A 16,023-nucleotide genomic window follows, 5' to 3' on the forward strand; every position below is an offset into this window, starting at 1 on the left:
AACATATTATATAACCTATCATCCTGAAGGAGCTGGCATTGTAAAACAGTGGAATGGGATCTTAAGGATGAGATATGGTGCTAGCTGGAAAACACCTTCTTTCCTTGTATATAGAGTGTATGTTCTGAACTAGTAGTCAATACACATTGATGATTCCCCTATAGGTGTGAATCATGGGACAGGTACATAAGAGGCAGAGTTGGGAATGGCATCTGTCATAATTCCTTCTTATTAACCACTTACATACTTTTTGCTCTCCATCCTTGCTACTCTTGCCTCTGCTTGTTTACAGATTTTAGCACCAAAGGAAGATGTACCTACCAAGGGATCCAATAACAGTTCCATTGGTCCTGATAGACCATGTTAGACTCCTCTCATCACTTGGAAAACAAGCTAAAACAGGGATTACGGTATTGGCTAGGGTGATTGAGTCCGGCTTTCCAGGGAAAATGGGGCTGCTGTTAACTAATGGAGATAACAAAGAGTATGAACGGTATGCAGAGAACACCAGTACTACTGGTGTTAAAAGTTAGGGGTAAAAAACTTCAGTGCTATGTTGTCAGGACCCCAAGAATTCAGACATTGGGCATAAAGATTTGAGTCACTGTGCGTGGCCTCTGAAGAACCAAAGTACTGGCTAAACTTGAAGAACATAAGGGGAATGTATAGGAAGAGAAAAGTCATAAATATCAATTACAATACATATAGTGAACAGTCGCACATTTAAATATGGTAGCATTTACCTATATTTTCTTCCTTTATGTGTTGATTACGTAGCTATATAATTTAGCTAATGTCTTCTTTTTCCTTCAACTCCCCCCAATTATTTGATAATGGGTGATAGTTACAGAATATGTAAAATCACAAGGAACTATCTATAGGAGAAGTAAATATTGCCAGGATATGTTGAACTTGTAGCTAGGTGGAATAACCATTGATATTTTTGAAATGTCTTTCCTTGTGGAGCAATTTTGTCAGGGGTAAGTATTTTTTTAAATTGTAGTTTGGAATGAAGTGTGTGTTTGGATGTTGTTCACTACAGATGTGAACAGAATTGACAACTGTCAATTTAACTCTTCAGCATCAAATACCCTTCCTATCTTGGTTGAAGCTCTAAATAGAAGCAAGTCAGAAGTTGAAAGGGGAAAGATATTTACTCTTCCCGCCTCCTCACAGAGCATGGGTCCGTGACTAAACTACAGTCAATCACTTGCTTCCACTCAGGAAATTGAATCTTGTGAGGATGACACAGGAGTGTAGAGTCTGCCAGAGGTTATCTTCAGCAGCTGCAGTGGTGTCAAGAATTAAGTGATGCAATGGTGAGTGTCCAGAGGCAGCAAGGGCATTCCAAATGCCGTTGTCTGGGGTATGATCTTGTCTCTGCTTTTCCTCCCTTGGTTCATGCCAGCCTTCTAGTGAGTTTTGTTAGCTGCCTGGTTCCTTTTCAATTAATTCCTTTTTTGCTTATATTAACCATCATCTTCTGTTATTTGACATCAAGATTTCTGACTCATTCAGTGGATCAAGTTGACAAGAGTTTGAGAGTGACAAACATGGAAAACCAGGGCCACTGTCTGTAGCTTGCAAGAAGCCTGGGTCTAGAATCTGAAAGGAGAGGATTTGTTCTCAGAACTAAGAACAAAGAACAACCTCATAAACCCAAAATGGGGCCACTGGTTTCTAATGCAAGGACTTGCACAATAAGATAGGAGAGAGAGAAATGGGGCAGCCCAGTGGCCTAGTGGTTAAATTCGGCATACTCTGCTTTGGTGGCCTGGGTGTGGACCTACACCACTTGTCAGCTATGCTGTGGTGGTGACCCACATACAAAAATACAAAACAGAGGAAGATTGGCACAGATGTTAGATCAGGATGAATCTTCCTCAGCAAAAAAAAAAAAAAACAAAACAAAAAAACACACACTCACAAAAGATAGGAGAGAGCAAGATGTTAATAAGTAAAATGTGTCCAGTATTTTATTTATTTATTTATTTATTTTTTATTTGGACATAAACTGAAATTTATTCTTGAAACAAAGCAGGATTGCACAAGATTGTCTTTTTCAAGATAGTAAGAACAATGAACGAGCAGTTTTCCTTGGATTTCTCCATTCCTCATATCCCACAGTTAATATACCAGCAAGTCTTATTGATGTTAACCACTTCTTAGGCCTGTCTACCTCTCTTTATCTCCACCACTATCACCCCAGTCCAAGCTCCCATCGCTTAACCCCCGGACTACTGTGGTAGCCTTCTGCTGATCTCCTTGCTTCTACGATTAAATCCCTATGATCTATTTTTATTAAAGCAATTGGAGTGACCTTTCAAAAAAAATATAACCAGATAACACCCTCACACTATTTAAAGCCTTCTAATAATAGCATGGAGAAGAAATACGTGCATTTGTAAATCCTTATTTGACCCAGCTTCTGCATACCAGTCTGACTTCATTTCATATCACTTTCCCTGTCATCTCCTGCTCTCCAGCCACACTCACTGTCAACAGAGCCAGACTAACTGGCCTCCTCTGGGCATTGAGATCTCATTTCCGATGCCACCAACTCAAAGAGGCCTTCCCTGACTATTAAATCAAGAGACACCAAGTCACTCTCAATCATAACATCCTGTTTTGATTCTCTGTAGAGGACTCATTTCCATCTGATATTATCCACGTATATTTATTTATAGGTGTGACAAAAAGACTTCAAGGTATCCCCCATCACCCCCATCTCCTGGTATTTATGCCCTTGTATAATCTCCTCCCTTTGGGTGTGGGCGGGATCTCTGACTTGCTTCTCACCAATAGAATATGGCAAAGATGATGGGATGTCACTCACAGAATTAGGTGACATTTTATTGCAAAGGTGATGGGATGTCACCCCTGTGATTAGGGTACATTGTAAAAGACTTCATTTCACTAGCAGACTTGCTCTACAGGCTTTCTCATTTGCTGGCTTTGAAGAAGCAAGCTGCCATGTTTTGAGAGGACCGCATGGAGAGGGCCGTGTGGCAAGGAACTACAGGCAGCTTTTAGCAGGTGAACAAAAACCTGAAGCTCACTGTTCTATATCTGCAAGAACTAAATGCTGCCAACAATCACGTGAGCTTGGAAGAGCGCCAAGCCTCAGATGAGAACCCAGGCCTGGTCCATACCTTGATTGTAGCATTGTGAGGCCCTAATCAGAGGACCCAGTTAAGCCGTGTTTGGACTTCTGATCCACAGGAACTATGAGATAATAAACATGTGTTGTTTTGAGTTGCTAAGTTAGTGGTAATTTTTTACACAGCAAGAGAAAATGAATGCATCAATTTATTGTCTCTCTGTCCAACCGATTGTGAACTCCAGTGTTTGGAAGAGTGCCTGGCGTATTGTAAGTGTTTAATAAATATTTGTTGAAGGAATGAATGAAAGTAATTAGATTATAAGACGTTTTAAATGACAACTAAATTCTCAGGATAATTTAGTATATGAAAATTGAAAATGCAATAATGGGTCAATGTAGCAGGGAGAAAATATGCATTATGGTGGTCAAGAGCATGGGCCTTGGAGTTGAGCAAACCTCGATTTCAGCACCAGATCTGGTTAGATTATAACCCTGAGCAGGTAATTTTACCTCTGACCTTTTACCTTCTCGTCTCTTAAACGGTGAGAATTATACCTGTATACATCATATATGAAGTAGGTCATGGTAAGGATTAAATAAGATACAGTAGTTAAAATCTCAAACAAGGCATATCGTAGGCACTCAAGAAACCATAGCTACGAGACAAGTTCTACCTACCTATTGTTTAAACTTTTTTTCTTAAATCCAAATGGAAATTCTAAATATCATTTGACCCATGACATTTTCAACGTTGCCCTTCGTAAGGATTTTGTAATTGAAGAGAAGGAAGTCATATTTGCTATAAAGAGGAAGGACTGAAGACTACTTCTGGAGTATGAGGCCATAACTTAGAAGGACATTAAAAAAACCAAACACAATAAAGATTAGTAGTCCTTCTCTGTTCCTTTCTCCTTCTGTACAGAATTGATGATCTCTTTAGTTTGACCTCTGTCTGAAAGCTCTACTCTTTAACTCTCCTCCTCCCTCCTTTTATGTTTTTGATATCATATCTAACCTCTTTTTTGTGCGTTTGTATCCATTACCCTCTTATCATGAAAATAGATAATTTTTCCTACTTGTGGTCTTCTCTTTTCCCCTTAAATCAGTCTCTTTAACATTTCTTGTAGCACTGGTTTCTTGGTGAAAAACTCCTTTAATTTTTGCTTGTCTGGGAAATTTTTGATCTCTCCTTCCATTTTGAATGATAACCTTGATGGGGAGAGTATTCTTGGCTGTAAGTTTTTTCCTTTTAACACTTTAAATATATCGTGCCATTCTCTTCTAGCCTGTAAGGTTTCTGCTGAGAAGTCAGCTGATAGCCTTATGGGGTTTCCTTTGTATGTAACTTGACTTTCTCTTGCGGCTTTTAGGATTCTCTCTTTATCTTTAATTCTGGACATTTTGATTATGATATGTCTTGGTGTGGGCCTCTTTGGGTTTATCTTGTTTGGGGCTTTCTGTGCTTCCTGTACGTGGATGTCTATTTCCTTCCTTAGGTTAGGGAAGTTTTCATCTATTATTTCTTGAAATAGATTCTCTGCCCCTTTGTCTCGCTCTTCTCCTTCCGGGACACCTATAACACAGATGTTAGTGCACTTGATGTTGTCCCAGTGGTCCCTTAGACTGTCCTCACTCTTTTTAATTTTTTTCTCTTTTACCTGTTCAGCTTGGGTAATTTTTTATAGTCTTTCATCCAGCTCACATATCCGTTCTTCTATATCCTCTACTCTGGTTTTGAGTCCCTCTAGTGAATTTTTCATTTCCAGTATTGTATTCTTCATTTCTGATTGCTTCTTTTTTATATCTTCCATTTCTTTGTTGATATTCTCACTGAGTTCATCTATTCTTCTCCCCACATCAGTGAGCATCCTTAACACTCTTTGTTTGGACTCTCTGTTGGGTAGGTTTGCTCATTTCTGTTTCACTTAGTTCCTTTTCTGAGGTTTTGTCCTGTTCCCTTACTTGGAATGTATTCCTTTGCCTCCCCATTTTGCCTCTTTCCCTGTGCTTGTGTCTACGTATTAGGTAGGTCAGCTATGTCTCCTGCTCTTGGATAGGTGACCTTATGTAAGTGATGCCTTAGGAGGCCTGCAGTGTGCTTCCCTCAGTTCTCAATGTTCCAGGGGTGACCCCTATGTGGGCTATGTGTGTCCTTCTGTTGTGGCCTGTTTGCTCTCCCTGTAGGTGCCCAGGGAGGCCGAGTTATGCTCCTAGCCAGCTGTTGTAATGCTCAGCTGCTTGTAGTTGTGGGCCCTTCAGTCTCTTTATCTGGTGTGGGGAGCCCCAGCACAGTTGGCTGCAAGTTCTAATATCACATTTGTGTTGCAGTATTTCTTTTAAGTGAGTAGGCCCCCAGTGTGGCAGATTGTTAGGCTCAGGGCCTTACAATTGCTATAAGCCTCCAGTCTTTAGGTCTCTTGTCAGCTCTCTGAGGATTGCAGCTGGGTGGGGCTGGCCTCAGGCACGGGAGCACCCAATTGTTTCAGGCTTTGGAAGGTGGGGCAAACACCCTATGTGGGTCTTTGAGAAGCACAAGTCTTCTGCAGCTGACAAGCCCTGCCGCCCACAGGTCCACACACACAGTCAACACAGTCCTTCCCCGTGTGCGCTCCCCGACCTCCCCAAGCAGACCCAGTCTCTCCACAGCGGGAGCCCCACACACTCCGCCACCGCCCCACACTCTCCACCCACTGCTTGTGCATGCCCTGCCCCACTGAAGTCGGCTCAGTTGCCAGGCTGCAGAGAATCCAGTCACCAATCTATGCAGGCCCACAAGTTGCCTGAGAGCTTGTTGTTGGGTGGGGCCAGTCTCTAGGGTGGGCTGCCTGCCCTGGCTGAGCTGGATTAAATCGGTGCTCTAGGGGGTGGGGCAGACCTGGGCTAGTAGGCCCCAGGGAGAACTCCAATGGCGTCTGTGTCAGCACGCACACACCAGGCCACAACAATGGCCACCGCCAATGTCCCAGTCCCTGGAGAGGTCTCACCTCTCACAGAGATGCACACACACAGGGCCTATTAGGTGAGTCTCTTTTCACCACAGCACTGTGCACCTTTCTTTCTGGTGATTTTAGGATGCTTTCTGAAACGGGTGAGTTTGTGCATGGGCCCTTTAAGAGCCGGTTTTAGTTTCTTTGTGAACCAGCTTTTCTGGGGGTGCTCCCCAATGTTTTAGTAGCAGGCACAGTCAGATATTATGCCACTCGTCTCGATTGTGCTGGGTCCACAAAATGCCCACAGCGGGGGCGCTCCCCGCATCAGGGCCTTGCGCCTCCAGGGAGGGCTGCGGACCTGTGAGCTGCTCCTGGCGGCTGTGAAGCTGGCTGCTTGTGAAGGTGGCGTTTTTCCTCTCCAGAAGGGAGTCTCTGCCTCTTCCACCTCAGTTAGGATTGTCCTTTGTTGCGGAGTTCCTCTTATCCAGTTTTCAGTTCTCTCTCAGGGGTAATTTTTCCACGAGTAGTTGTAAATTGGCTGTGTCCACGGGAGGAGGTGAGTTCAGAGTCTGCCTACGCCGCCCTCTTGACTTCTCTCCCCCAGTATTTTACATTATATGAAGTATCTTCACATTGATTGTATTTGATCATTCCTTTAATTCAGTGGTTTTCGAAGTATGGTCCTTGGGGGTCTTTTTTCAATGGGTCTATAGGGTCAAAACTATTTTCATAACACCACTGAGAAGTTATTTGCCTTTTTCACTGTGTTGACATTTACTGGTGGAGCAGTAGTAGTGGTGGGTAAAATTATTGGCACCTTAGCATGAATCAAGGCAGGGCAACAAACTATTCTAGTAGTTATTGAAGTCTTCTCCACCATGCACTCTGAGGGGAAAAAAAAGGTGATTTTGCTTAATACTGTCTATGATGAAATGGGAAAAAATATTACTTTTATTAAAGATCTAACCTTTGAGTATGTAGCTGTTTACCGTTCTGTGCGATCAAATGGGAAGTGCACAGAGCTCAGGTTCCTAAGCTTTCTCCTTTAGTGTCTCAGTGACTTTTTTATGGCAGCCCCTAGATCAAAGCAAACAAAACAGTCAGTTCCATTTATTGAGTAGTTAGGTCCAAACAATTTAGTAGCCATTTGAAAAAAAATATATGTATAAGTTGAAAGAAATAATTATATTGTGTCATTCATAGAAATCAAATATTTACTAATGGGATGTGCCTGTTGGTCACTGCAACAAGTTTTCAAATCTTGGAATCAGATTGGATGGCACCCTCCTTTCCTATAGCATGTTGATTTTTGCCTGATGTCCAATAGATGTTGCTGTGTCTCCCTTGTGAGTTCTTGGTGATGCTTTAGGGGTGCTTCAGCACGTAGTTTGGGAAATGTGGGCATAAAATATTTCTGCTCATACCAGGGTACAGTGGTTGTCTCAAGGGAAAGTACTTGCACAATTGCACGAGCTGCAAGTTGAACTATCCATGTTTTTCACGGAACACCATTTGTACTTGAAAGAACAACTGACCGACTGACAATGGCTGTTCAGGTTTGGGTGTTTAGCAGATATTTTCTCCAAAATAAATGAAGTGTGCTTGTTGCATCCAGGACAGCAATTGATGGCATTCTTGGCCAATGATAAAATTCAAGTGTTCAGGTTCATATTAGAATTTGTAAAACTTGTATCCACCACCATGAGTTTGACAGCTTTTCAATATTTAAAGACTTTGCTAATGAGATCTATAGCGATAATAACAAATGTGATTTTTTAATGTTGTATATTGAAATACATCAACCTTTTGAAAATCTGCATAACTCAACGAACCTATGTTTTCCAAATGACCAATGTAACAAAAAGATGTGTGGGTCAAAAAATTCATTCAAAGTGCAGATAGAGAAATAGATTTCAATTTAGAGGTTATAAAAAGTTCATTGATGTGGTTTCAGATTCCACATTGCAACTAATCTTTAAGAAGCAACTACTTCTCTAGTTTTCATGTAGTATCAAAGCAGAATGTCCATGATTATCTGAAAAGGCAATTCAAATACTCCACCATTTTTCAACTGTATGTCTGGAGACACCAAGTTTTCTTCACGTATTTCAACCAAAGAAATGTATTGCAACAGATTGAATGCAGAAGCAGATATAAGAATTGGTCGTCTTCTACTAAGCCAGGCGTTAAAAAGATGTTTTGAAATGTAAAACAATGCTACTCTTCTCATGAATTTTTTTGAAAAATAGTTATTTTTGTGAAAATATTTATGTTAACATGTAATGAAATTCTTATTTTTAAATGAATTGATAAATATTTTTAAAAATTTCTGTTTTGACTTTTAACTAAACATTATTAGATAAAAACCACATTTAAAGAAAAAAAGCTCTTTGAGGTCGTAAGCAGTTGTTAAGATTTTAAAGGACTACTGAGAACAAATATTTGGGAACCACTGTTTTAGCCTTTGGAGTTAGGCAGAGAAGAATTTACTACAGATGAGGAAACCATGTTCATTAAGGTTAAAAGTACCTACCCAACTATGGCCAGAAATAGTGTCAGAATGAGAATTTATGTTGTTTCCCTGTGTTTTATGTTTTTTGTGTGGTTTAGGAAAAAGTAAAAGCTTAATCATGCAAAAATAAGACAAGGGCCCCTTTAGAGAAACACAAAGAGGCCCACGTGGATGTAGCAGCAAGAGCTACTTATTACTGAGTCATTGACCTTGAGCTCTTAATATATTATTTATCTAAACTGTCTTAGGTGTAAGCCGAAAAGCTCGAGTTGTGTGATTAAAGTGCTATGGGAGAATAGAGCTAATCAAATCTTTCAAGGACAGGTAAAATTCTTTCAGAACAAGGCTATGACCTGGGACCCTGAAACGACAGCAAAAAGGCATACTCTTGAAGAACTCACTGGAATAGCGAAGTGGAGGAGGTGTGTGTTTGTCTGCAAGGCAACATTCAACCTGTAAAAGCGCCACGGTCTGTCTTCACACTTCTGAGGCCCTGACAGTTTCTGGGTCACTCCAGCAAGGTCTTGGGCATGTGTTAAAGGTGATGGGTCATTTCAGGACATCATTCCCAGTCAGAGCAGTCAATGGTGGTGGGCTGTTGCTTTTTGGAGCTTCCTCACTAGCAGCTGCTAAATAATAGAAGACTTCTTCTTAACATTGTTTTTTAACTTTTTTTTTTTTTTTAATTTTTGAGAAGTTGGAGAACAGGAGGTATGCGGGAACCACATTAGAAAGTGAGTTCAAAAGCCAGAAAATCCTTGCAGCTTTCAGAATAGAAGACGTTTCTCTGGGCTGGGCTCCTGTAAAAGAGACCTGTTTTTGTTCTTTACTGGATGTTAGCAGGGAGAACTTAACCCTGAAAGGTTTTCTGGGGCTGTCCTATTATTGAAAGATCAATAGCTACACAAGATAGGGCATTAGACCATATTATGGGGCCTAAATTACAAATACCATTTAATGTCTATGGAATCATGGCTATTACTAGGCAATCGATCTTGGCTTTATTGCCAATCTCACTCCCTGTTATACATAAACATAGCAGCTCTGGATACATTCAGAAAGATGGGTTTCAAAACAAATGCCAACATTCAGAAAGAATCCGAATAGCCAAGAACATAGGATTTTTATCACCGGGCCCATATTCTAGTGGGGAAGACTCAGTGGTGCAAGGGCACCAAGTTAACACCATCCATATTGTTAAACAAGGGCATGCTGCTTCCATAGTTTTCATAGAAGACTTGCTGCATGTAAATAGCTAAATGTTCTAAGAATAACTAATGAAAATCAAGGTATTATGACACAAAAATTCCCTTTTCTGATCAGTCTGTCTCTAATGATTACTTATAGCAGTTTATCATGGTCCCTAAAATTTCACCATTGTTTATTCTTAATGTAGGCTGAAAATTAAATGTTCCTGTTAAATACTAGCATGCTCCTATTAAAATGCTAACGTGTTAACTGGGAGGGAGACTATTAAAGCAAGATGAGGGAGGAGTTAGGGAGACTGGTGTTATGGGAAGATAAATCTTACTGTCTGTAAGATGTATTGGGAGTAAGGGAGAAATGGAAACTACATTAATGAACTACTGTAGAATTTCTCCATAGCTGTGGTTTGAAATCAATCGAGGTGGACATTTGCTCCCTGGGAGTTATATATATGTGAGGAAAAGGCATATTCATCTCTGTCCAGATGTAGATACGAACAAAGGGAAACTTAAGCAACAGACTTAGCCTCAAAGTTTCTCTATTATTCAAGCTTTTCTAGAGCCAGCATCTGGATGGAAACTTACATATCAGAAAAATAGTGTTTTGTTTCCAACCATGTGAATGCTGACTGTAGTGAGCACACATCTGGTCAGAGGGGTTCCTTGTTCTCTAAATTCTTTGCTGCAAACCAAAAGTGACTCAAAACATTGAATATTCAACTGGCCTTGCATCAAGGACATCATACATTCACTCGTTTGTTAGTTGTTCCTTTATTCACCAAACATTTACAGAGTACTTACCTACTTAATATTAGGCTCTGATTAGTGAGTAAAGTTTCCATATGGGCTTATGGCTCATATGGCTGGAAAAGACCAGATCATAGAGGGACTTTCATGGCCAAAGAGCTTGGATGATAGCCTATAAACAGTGGGAAGGCATTGGAGGATGTTAATAAGAGGAGTAACATAGTTATATTTTAGTTTTAGACAGGTCAACATGACTACCACATTGAATACGGGTAGGGGAAAAAGCCTGAGAAGAGGGAAAATTAGGAGGCTGTTTCAATATTCCAGGTAACAGATGATGATGTTCTAAATGAAGGCAGAAACAGTAGGGATAGAGAGTGGGTACTGAGCCGAGAGACAAAGACAATAGAATTTGGTGCTACGTTGCCAATTAGGGACCTCATAATATTTTGGGGCCATTGCCCTGTTGTAGCTGTGCAAAAGGATTTTATTTTCGTTAATGCCTCTTATGATTAATTCTAAACCAGAGTTTGGCAATCTAAGGTATGTGGTCCAAAAATGGAAGACAGCCTAAGAACATGGAGCCATTCCTTACTGCCACCCACTCTGAGATGCCAAGACCCTGCCCATGTCAATTCAACTTTCAGTAACCATTCACAATTCAAAAGTTCTCTTTAGGAAGTGTATGGGTGAGTGGGTTTCTCTCTCTCTCCCTTTCTCTTTCTCTCTCTCTCTCCACCTACAGCTTATCACAGAATAAATAACAGTCAGAGAACATTGACCTCAAACATAAGAAGCTGTTGAATGCTATTCTAGACCTTATTCTAAAATTCCAAAGGCTATATGTCATCTCACAGTAAATACTCTGGTGTTATGAACATATCATTCTCTCTAGGAATCCTTCCATTCTAGCAAGGTTTTTTTCATTTCTATATCTAGTTAAATAGTTGGTGCAAGGGATTCTGAGAGAGAGAATGGCTGGTATTCCCAGAGTTTTTGATGTTTGGAGTATGATTGGTGGAACTGGAATGGACATTGCTGCAAGGAACGCTAAGATGTCAATTAATAGTGTGATGAGGAGTAGGAAGAAGCTATGTCTGAGTGGGGTAGGATTTAGAAAAATGATTTGCCTACAGATTCTATCCTCAAAAGCCATGTCCTGACAATTTTTTAATACATGTTACCCAGGGGCATGAGACATTTTTAGGCCAGGGTTATTGTCCCAGGAAGTCCAACTCATTGTGTGATCAGAGCAGCAGTACAGGGAGCAGGGCTTATTAGATGTGTGAGGGAGATGGAAGGGTCATTGTTTTAAGGGATAATATGTCAGTTTAGAATATGACATTGGTATCCAGGAAGATGAGGAATGGGTTTTTTTCCCCAAGGCGAGAGACTGGCAGGTGCTGGCCAGGTTTCAGGGCTCCAGCCAGGTAGACTCTCATCCTAGATGAGAACCAGGTATAATCCCAGTTGGTTGCACTGGACCAGGAGGTACATGGGAATCTAGGGTTCATCCCAAGACCTCCAGATGCCAGGTTCAGGGCAGAACGGCTAACTCTTGACCCAAATGTGGATGGAAGCTCTTGATGTACACCTTGTTTGGGGCAGAATTAACTAGAGATATTAGCAAGAAAGAGCTTGCAGGTAAAGGGCACCTTGAATTTTCCATCTCTTGAGCTGTCAGTTTTTACAAAGTCCAGGCTTTATTAGGGCTCAATTCAGCTTTGTTTCTGCTACCTTTTTAAACAGACATTCTGACTCCGGGATTAGCAATATCTAGACCATTTTCATTTTCTATATTGTCACGCATGACGCATATAAACGTAGATTATCCAACACAGACGATAGATAGTGCCAACCAGATGTGACTGAATTTTCAATCTTTTATAGGCATTTGATTTTATTCATATGACCTTTTGAGGAAGTGTATAAGGTATACAGAGGAAATGAAATATGGTCAAAACCATAGCAGAGGGTTTTTCTAAGCTCAAAATAGTTTCCAGTTAACCAGTAGCCCTTAAAATAGATGGCTCTATGGCTATATATTATTTTTATTGAGGTATGCTAATTTTAAGTGTACAAGTCAAGGAATTTTTACAAATGTAAATACTCTTGTTACCACCATCCAGATCAAGATACACACATTTTCATCACCTCAGAAGGTTACCTCATGCCCCTTCCAACTCAAGTTCCCCCTAGAGGTAACAAGCATTCTCACTTCTGTCACTATGTATTCATTTTGTTTACTCTTGAGCTTCATATAAATGGAATAACACAGTGTGTCCTCTTTTGTGTCTGGTTTCTTTCACTCAGTGTGATGTCTTTGTGTTTAACCTGTGCTTCTGCATGTATCCGTAGTTCTTTTTTTGTTCAACTTTTAATAATTATACTACAATTTATTTGTTTTCCATGTTGATAGACATTTGGATTGTTTATGGTTTTTGGATAATATGAATAAAGCTACTACAAACATTCTTATATGTTTATTTGGTGGATGTGTGCCCTCATTTATCTTGGGTATATACCTAAAAATAGAATTGCCAGGTCATAGAAGAGATGTACGTTTACAGCTTTAGCAGATAACACAAAAGTGTTTCCAAAGTGGTGGACAAATTTACACTCTCACCAGCAGTGTGTGCAAGTTCCAGTGCTTTACATCTTCACTAACATTTGTTATTGTCAGTCTTTGGTATTTAGCCATTCTTGTGGGTGTGTAGTGATGTATATATAGTTGTGTTTTTAATTTGCATTTCCCTGATTACTAATGAGCTCTGCCATTTGAATATTCTATTTTGTGAAGTGTTTGTTCAAATTAGTCTCAATTATTTTTAATTGGACTATCGGCCTATTTTGTTATCCATTTGTAGGGAATTCTTTATATAGTCTAGATACAAGTTTTATGTAGGATATATATGTTGACTGTCTTCTCCTTATCAATAGATTGGCTATTCACTTTCTTAATGATGTCTTTTGAGGAACAATTCTTAATTTTAAAAAGTCATATTTATCATTTCTTCATTTTATGGGGTCCTATTTAAGAAATCTTTGCTTAACATGGTCTTATAGACAGCTTAATTAAGATGTGTTTTCTGGGAATTAGGAATTCTGATGAGTTTAAATTTCTATTTAATAGAGAGTAAGCTTTCACATTTGAAATAATTATAATTTACAGAAAAAATGCAAAAATAGTAAAAAAAAAAAAATCCTAAAACCCTTACCCAGTTTCTAATTGTTAACATTCTATCATTTTTGTGCTTGTGTATGTGTGTGTGTGTGTGTCTACTTCAATGTATATTTTCTAAAAAATGGGTACTTTTATAAGTACATGGGTGCTTTTCTAGTTAACCACAGTAAAACCATCTAAATCAAGAATTTGATATATTACTATCTGATGCACAGATCCTATTAAAATTTTATCAATTGTGTCAATAATGGGGCAATTTTAGCCAAACAAGCAAAAATCATTTTTCCTCTAGTCCAAGATACAGTTCACAGGCTACATTTAGTTATGTCTTTAATCTTCAATCTGGAATAGTTCTTCAATCTTTGCTTATCTTTCATGATAATATTTTGAATAACAGAGACCAAATGTTTTGTAGAATATCCTCACTTTGGATTTGTCTGATATTTCCTTATGATTAGATGAAGGTATGCATTTTTGGCAAAAGTACCATGGAAATGATATTGTGTCCTTCTCTGTGCCTCATATCAGGAGGCAGATGATGTTGATTTGCCCCATTGCTGATGATATTGAATTAGATCTCTTGGTTAAGGTGGCATCTGCCTGGTTTCTCCGTGACCCAACTGCAGAGGCAGGATGGAATCCTACCCCAACTTTGGTTCAGATGTCAAGACTGATGATGCCGCACACACATCAAGAGGGCATGAAATGGTTTATTTCTTATGTAACTGAGGACTCTGGAGAAAGCAGGGCAGACTTTTCTAGCACATTCCACCCCTTACATTGTCAAGAAATAACTCTTGACCCTCTCAGCACCCACAACATTAAAACAAGCCCAATGGCTTTTAGGCCTTTTTGGGCCCTATTGGCAATGTATTCCTCATTTACAAATTTTCCTTAAGTCCATTTATGTTGTTACTTGCAAGTTGGCCCACTGCGCATGGAGCTCCCACCAACAAAAGACTCTAGAATCTGTCTAAATTGCAATGCATCAGGTATTCCTGTTAAAACAAACTTGTAAAAACAAATCTGTCAGATTTTTAAAAGAAATCAAGTCTTATGGCCCCGATGGGCCTAAGTTTCCTAATGACTTCTGGTACAGAAAAACTGCCCTCCTCAGACCCTCTCTAATACGCCATTAGAGAGGCAATTACTGGTCACGTACCAGGAGGTCCTGGAACTAGAGGCTCTCATAGGCCCTGAACTTGTGACCCTCCATTTTTGGCTGCTTATTATGCCTCAGATCGTGTAAGCAGCACCCTGCAAGCTTGACACGGTTACCAAGGCTTTCTTGCTGCGGGATGGAACCAAACCTGGCTCTCTGGTGTAACCCACCTGCAGGAGGGAGTGGCCTCCCTGGTCCTCAGTCTTTTGTCAGACACCATGCTGCTGGAGGAGGTCACCACTCTCCCAGACCCTTTTGCTTTCTTTCCCCTTGCTCATACCAAGGGGAGTCCCTTGGTATGAGCTGAGTGAATAGCAATGGGAGCTTGTACACTTTCTAGACAGTATCACTATCGTCACATCTGATGGAGCTCAGTGGAATGCTGCTGCTTTCTATTTCTTAACCAGGACGTCCTTGATAAAGCATGAGACCCAAGGGTCAGCACAATTGGCCACACTTCAGGCAGTCATCTTAGCACTGGGTTCTCTGGCCAACAATTGACCTCACCTGCACATTTTTTTTTTTTTTTTTTACAGACTCTTGGGCCACTGTCCAAGAGTTTCTGTCTTTGGGTTAAATAATTCTAGAAGTCTCTTGCCTCAAGGATACAAAATCAAGGTCATATATTTCTCTACACATATGAAAGCTGTACTACAAGGCCTCACCAAACACGCTTATCCCCTTCAGTGTTCCAAACATCATTATAACGACTTAGGCACTCATTTCACTTCTCAGAATACACAATGATAGGCTCTCGAACAGGGTATTCAATGGAATTTTCCTCTCATTTTCAGGCACTCAGACCTCATAGTGTGCTATATTGGTTTTCTTAAACAAGTTCAAATTCAATTACATCAAACATGGTTCAGTTTAGTCATCAACGAGACATTGGGATGAACTGTAATAAAGACTCTGATTCCATATTTCTCTCATTCTTCTCTCTTCCTATTCTGCCCCACATCTGGGCAAAGTGGTAAGAAAGCAGGGTGTTCTCTCCTTTGGTGCCAGCAGGAGATATATTCTCTGACAGGAACCCTCAACCCCAGCCCACTTTGAGATGATTCAATTATCCTGTTTTTTGCCAAACATTTGCTCATAGGTGAACTTACATGGAAACCTTCAATTTAAATCCAAAAGTAACAAGAGTTATTTTAGCCATGTTGTTTGAACTCCCTTCTCC

This window comes from Ceratotherium simum, chromosome 11, assembly GCF_057802395.1.
Source record: "Ceratotherium simum simum isolate JZ-2026a chromosome 11, ASM5780239v1, whole genome shotgun sequence".
In the NCBI taxonomy this organism is placed as follows: domain Eukaryota; kingdom Metazoa; phylum Chordata; class Mammalia; order Perissodactyla; family Rhinocerotidae; genus Ceratotherium; species Ceratotherium simum.